This window comes from Phyllobates terribilis, unplaced genomic scaffold, assembly GCF_046119375.1.
Source record: "Phyllobates terribilis strain yellow unplaced genomic scaffold, ASM4611937v1 Scaffold_7__3_contigs__length_470593459, whole genome shotgun sequence".
Classification (NCBI taxonomy): Eukaryota; Metazoa; Chordata; class Amphibia; order Anura; family Dendrobatidae; genus Phyllobates; species Phyllobates terribilis.
Genome location: NW_027362767.1, coordinates 431,574,785 through 431,583,384, shown reverse-complemented (window position 1 = coordinate 431,583,384; position 8,600 = coordinate 431,574,785).

The following is an 8,600-nucleotide window of genomic DNA, read 5'->3' as shown; positions in this document are numbered from 1 at the left end:
GGCAGGAACGGGCTGCCCCCAACCACCAGCTGCCTATTTGTACCTGGCCGGACACAACAATATAGGGAAGCCCTTTTTTTTTTAATTATTTCATGAAATAATTAAAAAAAAAAGACGTGGGGCTTCGCCCTATTTTTGTGTCCAGCCAGGTACAACTAGGCAGATGGGGGCTGGAATCTGCAGCGCAGGGAGACCCAAGCTTTCTGGGCCCCCCCCGCTGCAAATTGCAGTCCGCAGCCACCCCGGAAAATGGCGCATTCATAGAAGCGCCATCTTCTGGCGCTGTACCCAACTCATCCAGGGCCCAGGTGCGGTGGCTCACTGGGTAATAAAGGGGTTAGGGCCAGCTTGGTATTATCAGCTGGCCCTAAGCCCGAAATTCATGGGGTCACGCCAATATTAGACATGACCACCATGAATTTCTAGTAAAGTAATTAAAAAAAACACAAACACCCAGAATAAAGTCCTTTAATTGAAATAAAGACACAATTTTTTAATGTTCTAAATTAAACCATACTTACCATCACGCCCATTCCAGCTGAAGCCAACGATCTCCTGCAATAAAAGTAAAATAATAAACCAACCTCATCCTTACCTTTCCATGGTTCCCAGGACCGGTCCAGCTCTGCTACATTCACATGACAAGCTGCACCGCAGCAGAACGCTGCCGTTCAGCTTGCCATGCGGCAGACATTGAGAAGCGCAGGCATGCTTGTGCTCCTCAGTGTCTGACTGTGACGGCATCCAGATGAGCCGAGATCATGTCCATTGAACTCGGCTCACCTCATGCACGTCACTGACAGCGTGGGAAAATTCTCCTGCTCCCCGCATGCGCAGTAGAAGTTTCCCACGCTGTCAGTGACGGACGTCCAGGAGGTGAGCTGAGTTCATTGTCGGCTCATCTGGATGCCGTCACAGCGAGACACTGAGGAGCGCAAGCAAGCCTGCGCTTCTCAGTGTCTGCGGGATGACAGGCTGGATGGCGGCGTTCTGCTGCGGTCCAGCCTGTCATCTCGATGTAGCAGAGCTGAAGCTGTCCTGGGAACTATGGAGAGGTAAGGATGAGGTTGGTTTATTATTTTTCTTTTATTGCAGGAGATCGTTGGCTTCAGCTGGAATGGGCGTGATGGTAAGTATGGTTTAATTTAGAACAATAAAGAATTGTGTGTTTATTTCAATTAAAGGACTTTATTCTGGGTGTTTGTGTTTTTTTTAACTTTGACTATGGGGTTAGTAATGGGGGTGTCTTATAGACGCCTCTCCATTACTAACCTGGGCTTGATGTCAGCTGGCATTATAAGCTGACATCAACCCCAACCCTATTACCCCACTGTCACCGCACCAGGGCAGCGTGGAAGAGCGAGGCTAAGTGCCAGAATTGGCGCATCCTATGAATGCGCCATTTCTGGGGCGGCTGACGGCTGGTGTTTCTAGCCTGGGAGGGGGCCAATATTCATGGCTCCCTTCCTGGGCTATTAATATCAGCCCCCAGCTGTCTGCCTAGCCTTTGCTAGCTATTAAAATAGGGGGGACCCCACATCATTTTTTTTTTGGGGCCCCCATTTTAACAGCTAGTAAAGGCTAGATATTCAGCTGGGGGCTGATATTAGTAGCCTGGGAAGCTCCGTGGGTATTACCCCCTTCCCAGGCTTCAAACATCTGCCCCAGCCGTCTGCTTAACCTCCGCTAGAGCCTAAAATTACTGGGAACCCCACGCCAATTTTTTTAATAATAAATCCTTTATTTTAATACTAAATGACAAGTACAGTAACCAACACTATCACTGTACTTCATATATATGTGACTGACATGTTTCTATCTATCTAATCTATGTGTGAAGCTCTATTCTGTCTGTTATAAATTGTCGGGTACCGCTGCTGAATTGCCGGCCGGCTTTTTTAAAGAGACGGTGCATGAAAACACTATTATTTGTTTTAATAAATCCTTTACACTAAATGACAAGTACAGTAAGCAATACTGTCACTGTACTTCATATATATGTGACTGACATGTTTCTATCTATCTAATCTATGTGTGAAGCTCTATTCTTTATATTCTAAATTGTCGGGTGCCGGCTTATGCCGCTGCTGAATTGCCGGCTTTTCATATATTGTCACAGAAGCGATGCGAACTTCCCTGCTCCGGACACAGCGCAGCGCTTCTGTGACAAGTGAAAGCTGTCGGCACAGAAGTCCTGCGCTGTGTCCGGAGCTGGGAATACGCACCGATGTGTCAGTTTCAGCACAGAAGCGTTGACTGTCTGGACCTACCGCCGCCGTATTTTAACTCCCTCCACCTTATATTAACTCCGACATGGCAGGGATACGGCCACGGCAGCTTATTAACACCCCCAGAGTATCCCCGCATGTCAATTTCTGAAAGTTCAAAAGCATTACCGGCGTATAAGACGACCCCAGACTAGACAGAAGATTTTTCAGTCTTCAAAAGTCGTCTTATACGCCGGAATATACGGTATATCCGGGGGCCTATCCAAATTATTATTATTATTATTATTATTATTTATTATTATAGCGCCATTTATTCCATGGCGCTTTACATGTGATAGGGATATACATAACAAAAGCATTTACATAATCTTAACAAAACGAGTCAGCGACTGGTACAGGAGGAGCGAGGACCCTGCCCGCGAGGGCTCACAGTCTACAAGGGATGGGTGAGGATACAGTAGGTGATGGTAGAGCTGGTCGTGCAGTGGTGTTTACTGCAGGTTGTAGGCTTGTCGGAAGAGGTGGGTCTTCAGGTTCCTTTTGAAGGTTTCCACGGTCGGCGAGAGTCTGATATGTTGGGGTAGAGAGTTCCAGAGTAGGGAGGAAGCACGGGAGAAATCTTGTATACGATTGTGGGAGGAGGAGATAAGAGGGGAGTAGAGCAGGAGATCTTGTGAGGATCGGAGGTTGCGTGCAGGTAAGTACCGGGAGACTAGGTCACAGATGTATGGGGGAGACAGGTTGTGGATGGCTTTGTATGCCATGGTTAGAGTTTTGAACTGAATTCTCTGGGCAATAGGGAGCCAGTGAAGGGATTGACAGAGAGGAGAGGCCGGGGAATAGTGGGGGGACAGGTGGATTAGTCGAGCAGCAGAGTTTAGGATAGATTGGAGAGGTGCAAGAGTGTTGGAAGGGATGCCACGGAGCAGGAGGTTGCAGTAGTCGAGGTGGGATATGATGAGGGCATGCACTAGTGTTTTTGCAGAGTCTTTGCTGAGGAATGCACGGATCCGGGAGATGTTTTTGAGTTGGAGTCGGCAGGAGGTGGAAAGGGCTTGAATATGTGGCTTGAAGGAGAGATCAGAGTCCAGGGTTACCCCAAGGCAGCGAGCTTGTGGGACTGGGGAGAGTGAACAGCCATTGACGTTGATGGATAGGTCGGATGGGGGATGTGAATGAGAGGGTGGAAAGATGATGAACTCTGTTTTATCCATGTTGAGTTTTAGAAACCTGTCGGAGAAGAAGGATGAGATGGCGGACAGACATTGTGGGATTCTGGTTAGTAGGGAGGAGATATCGGGTCCAGAGAGGTAGATCTGTGTGTCGTCAGCATAGAGGTGATACTGAAAGCCGTGAGACTCTATGAGCTGTCCCAGGCCGAAGGTGTAGATGGAGAAGAGCAGAGGTCCTAGAACTGAACCTTGGGGGACACCGACAGATAGGGGGCGAGATGAGGAGGTGGTGCGTGAGTGGGAGACGCTGAATGTCCTGTCTGTTAAGTATGAGGAGATCCAAGATAGAGCCAAGTCCGTGATGCCAAGAGATGAGAGAATCTGGAGTAAGAGGGAATGGTCCACTGTGTCAAAGGCAGATGACAGGTCCAGAAGGAGGAGGATGGAGTAGTGTCGCTTGGATTTGGCATTTAGTAGGTCGTTGGTGACTTTGGTCAGGGCAGTTTCAGTCGAGTGATGCGGTCGGAAGCCAGATTGTAGACGGTCGAAGAGGGAGCAGGAGGAGAGGTGGGAGGACAGTTCAAGGTGGACATGTTGTTCTAGAAGTTTTGAGGCAAAGGGGAGGAGTGATATGGGGGGGTAGCTGGTCAGAGAGGAAGGGTCAAGGGAGGGCTTTTTGAGGATGGGTGTGATTGCGGCATGTTTGAAACATGAGGGGAAGACTCCGGTTGTTAGTGATAGATTGAAGAGGTGGGTTAGGGTTGGGATGAAGACTGAGGTGAGGTTAGTGATGAGGTGGGATGGGATTGGGTCAAGTTCGCAGGTGGTGAGGTGTGATTTGGAGAGTAAAGAGGAGACTTGACCTTCTGTAATGGTGGAGAAGTGGGGTTTGGAGGAGGAGGGTTGAGTAGATATGAGGAGGGGTTGTGTGGACTTTAGGCCAAAGTTTTGTCTGATGGTGTCAATCTTCAGCATAAAACTGAAATTCGGGCATTACCCGGCTCCACAGCAAACCCCTGATACCGATCCACCGAACCATCGCAACATCCTTCATTATGGTCAACTGGCGCCCCGCCGGTCTTGCGTCGGCTCGAATGGAACCCCAATATACATACGAGTGACCTAGCACCCAGATCAACCGAGGGGGTCCTGAAACATAAAACAAAGGGGGGAGATGTAAAAAGAAAAGAAACTCGTTACCAAATAATAACGCTATCAAAAATTGGGGGAAAATCTTATAACATATGAGGCCGGACATAAGACCGATACCTCGCCGACTCCCAGCGACCAATCTTTTTCACAGCTTTAACCCCCAAACTCCAGCGAGCAGCCTCAGTGGCGGCCCCAATCCGAAACGAATGAGAACCAAACTCCAAACCATTCAGACCACAACTAGCTAAACCCCGCCTGAAGATGGTAATAAACTGATACACCGATAATGCAGATCCATCTTGATGTAACAAAAAGGCACCCGATGATGGACCTCTCACCTCCAGAAATGCAGAAACTCATCTCACCGGTCATTCAAACAAACCGTCCACAGCCCACAATTCCACCAAACAACCCTTGCCGGCTGTATCGGTTTTTGACCGCCTCAAATAACACCGTACTGCTTCCTCCAAGCACACTACATCCTGTGATAACAGCCCGCCATGACACTTAACATTCTTGCTCACCAATTCGCTTACCCTAAATGCCCCAAAAAACACCAGAACAAAGGCCGCCCCAAATAGCCGACATTCATATTCAGAACTACACACACCGCTAAGGCAACGCAAAAGCTGACCCAGTATTTCAAACGATACCGGGCGCCGCCAATCTCGTACCGGATAGCTCCTCCGAAATGCCTTCATCACCTGGCGAACCAAGAAATCCTTGGTAAAGTCCCTCCAACCACTTAACTTAAAGAAGAAGGCCAAACCTGCTAACCTACCAGCTACAGCTGAGCCCGATAAACCCTCCTGAAATGCCCTGCCGATCATATACAACAATAAATAGGCACGGTCACCTGCTCACCTGCCGACTCCTCTAGCTCCTGCCAAAGACGCCACGCAGAAACATATGGAGACCAAGTACTGGGGTTAACAGAACACCTCACCAAATTCAACGCTGCACGGACACTAGATCCCACAACCACCGGGGCCAATGGGTTTCCAACTGCTCCGCGTCCGGCGCCAGTTCTCGAAAACGATCCCACTGGAAGCGAGACAATGCATCAGTTATTGAATTCTGAACACCTGATATATGAACAGCACAAAACCAGACATTAAAATACAAATATCTGAGCACTAGATGGCGCAAAAGAGACAGAACCGGCAATGAAACAGCTGACAAGTTGTTAATACAATGCACTACACTCAAGTTGTCACAGAAGAAACGCACTTTCTTGTTCCTCAGCTCAGAGCCCCAAACCTCCAAAGCCACCACAATAGGAAACATTTCCAGCAATGCCATGTTTCTTGTCAAACCTGCATCCTTCCATGATTCCGGCCACTCTCCCACACACCATTTTCCACCGAAATAGGCCCCAAAACCATAAGAACCTGACGCGTCTGTAAACAAAGCCAGATCCACATTAGAAACGACTTGATCCATCCAAACCGACCTGCCATTATAAGATTGAAGAAAATCCGCCCAAATGGACAAATCCGCCTTGTGTTCCGAATTCAATCTTACAAAATGCAACGGATGCTTAATGCCTGCTGTTGCCTGAGCCAACCTACGTGAAAAAACTCTTCCCATAGGTAAAATCCTGCACGCAAAATTTAACTTACCCAAAAGAGATTGTAGTTGGCGCAGGCGCAATTTCTTTGCCCGCAAAGCCTCTTGGACACAAGACTTCAGATCTAACAACTTGTCTCTGGCAAGCGGAATCCAATTCAATGCCCAAAAACTTCAAAACCGTGGAGGGACCCTCCGTTTTCTCCGGGGCCAACGGAATGCCAAAGCGAGATGCTACCTGCTCAACCGCTCTAAGCAGCAAAGAACAAACTGAGGACCCAGCTGGCCCAATAAACAAAAAGTCATCTAAATAGTGCAATACGAAGTCCAAGCCGGGATTCCTCCGGATTTCAATGAAACAACTGAACTTTTTAAAGTAGGAACACGAGATCGAACATCCCATTGGTAGACAACAATCCACGTAATAATGACCGTCCCAAAAACAACCAAGTAAATGAAAACTGTCTGGGTGCACAGGAAGCAGACGAAAAGCAGACTCAATGTCCGTTTTTGCCATGAGAGATCCTTTTCTCAGCCTCCGCACCCAGTCCACGGCCTTGTCAAAAGAAACATACGATACAGATGCCAAATCTGAATCAATACCATCATTAACTGAACTACCATGAGGATACGACAAGTGATGGATTAACCGAAACTTGTTAGGCTCCCTTTTGGGCACAATGCCCAGAGGAGAAACACATAAACAAGGCAACGGAGGTTCTAAAAAAGGACCAGTCATACGACCTAACTTAATTTCCTTATCCAATTTTTCCTTAACAACTGCTGCATGCATCCGAGCCGAAATCAAATTCTTAGGCCGCACCGTACGTGGCACAACTGCTGACGGAATCCTGAAGCCAAAATTAAAACCATCCCTCAACAACACAGCTGCTTCCTTATCCGGATACCTACTTAGAAACGGAAGCATCCGATCTATTCTCACTGGTGTCCTACCTTTTTGAAAAAGAGTCGCTTGATTTTTTCTTTCCTTTCTTAAAGCACTTGGAATGGCTGTGAGACTCTCCGCAGCCTGAACATTCGTGCTTAAACTTACAGCCTGCGCCAAAACGGCATTCCTGCTTGTTAAACTGCCAGCACAGCCCCTTCCTGGAGCCTGACGAGGATGCCGCCGAATTGGCAGAACCCCCGCTACTCCCAGGAAAGGACTGCGAGGACGACTTTGGTGCTGCCATCAATCGCAACCACAAACTAATTTCCTTGTGGTCCCACCGTAAACTTGGACGGACCGCCTTTCTTTGCCTAAACTGTTCATCATACCTCAGCCAGGCCGTCCCGCCATAAACACGGTATGCTTCACTAATCGAATCTAAATCACAAAATAACGCAGCACACTTCTCTGGAGCTTTCTCCCCAATGACACTCGCTAGTGTGGTAAACGCCTGCAGCCAATTTTGAAAAGTGCGAGGAATCAGACGATAATGCCTGCGCTCCTCCTGATCCTTCTTACTCTCATCTGGCTTTACCCTGTCCAAATTAAACTTCTCCAATGGTAACAAAGAAAAAATTTCCACGTACTCATCCTTCCATATTTTTTCTCGCACCTCCTGCTTAAAATGAGCTCCCAAGGGGCCATCAAAGCACACATAAACCTCGCCCCTCGCTCTGTCATCCAACCGCACTGTATCCACTGGAGTCGCCGCAGCCGCTGGTGCAGCAACCATCTCATTAGCTGCAACTGGCGCGGGAATCCCTCCACTCACAACTGCAGGGGTCTCCGCAACTGCCCCTGAACCTTCAGCACCACCCTGCCAAACTCCGCTAGGTCCTGCCGCAGGTGACAAAAAACCCCGCACCATGCTAAGAAATTCCGACACAACATCGCTCACCCGTTCACTACCCGTCGCCCTATCAGCCGCCAAGCCCCTCTGAAAATACCGCTCCCTCTGATCTACATCATCCGCATTCCCCCGAGGCGCATTTAAACCATGTGACTTACCAGGCCGACTACGAGGAAGCCTCGGAACAGCCGTTTCGTGTCCTCCGCGGCTATCGTCCCCACTCTCTTCACTGCCAGATGAAATCTGGCCCTCTTCTTCAGAGGCAGAGGCAGGCTCGGGGACATCGCCAGGTAAACCCAACGGAGTCAACCCACCGCTAGACCTGGACCTCCTATCCACAATAGCGCGCTGTCTGGGAGGAGGAGAGACTTCAGCTGCACGCCTGCAGCCCGCATCCCTAGCAGCAATCTGCCCTCTCCCATGGACATCGCACCGGTCCTCGGTGCTACCGACATCCTGGGTGGGTCGTCTCCTGGCCCCCCGCACTGGTCTTCCCGATCTCCGCCGCCGGGGTCCTGCTGATCCTGACGCCTGGGCCCGGTGCGGTTGCATCTGCCGTTCTTCTGGGTCAGCTCCAACTGACCGGTACTCCTTTGCTTTCCCTGCTGCATGGGCCCGGAACGGCTGTGCCTGCCGCTCACCTGAAATAGCTCCGGCTGACCTATTCACCCTCCTGCCTC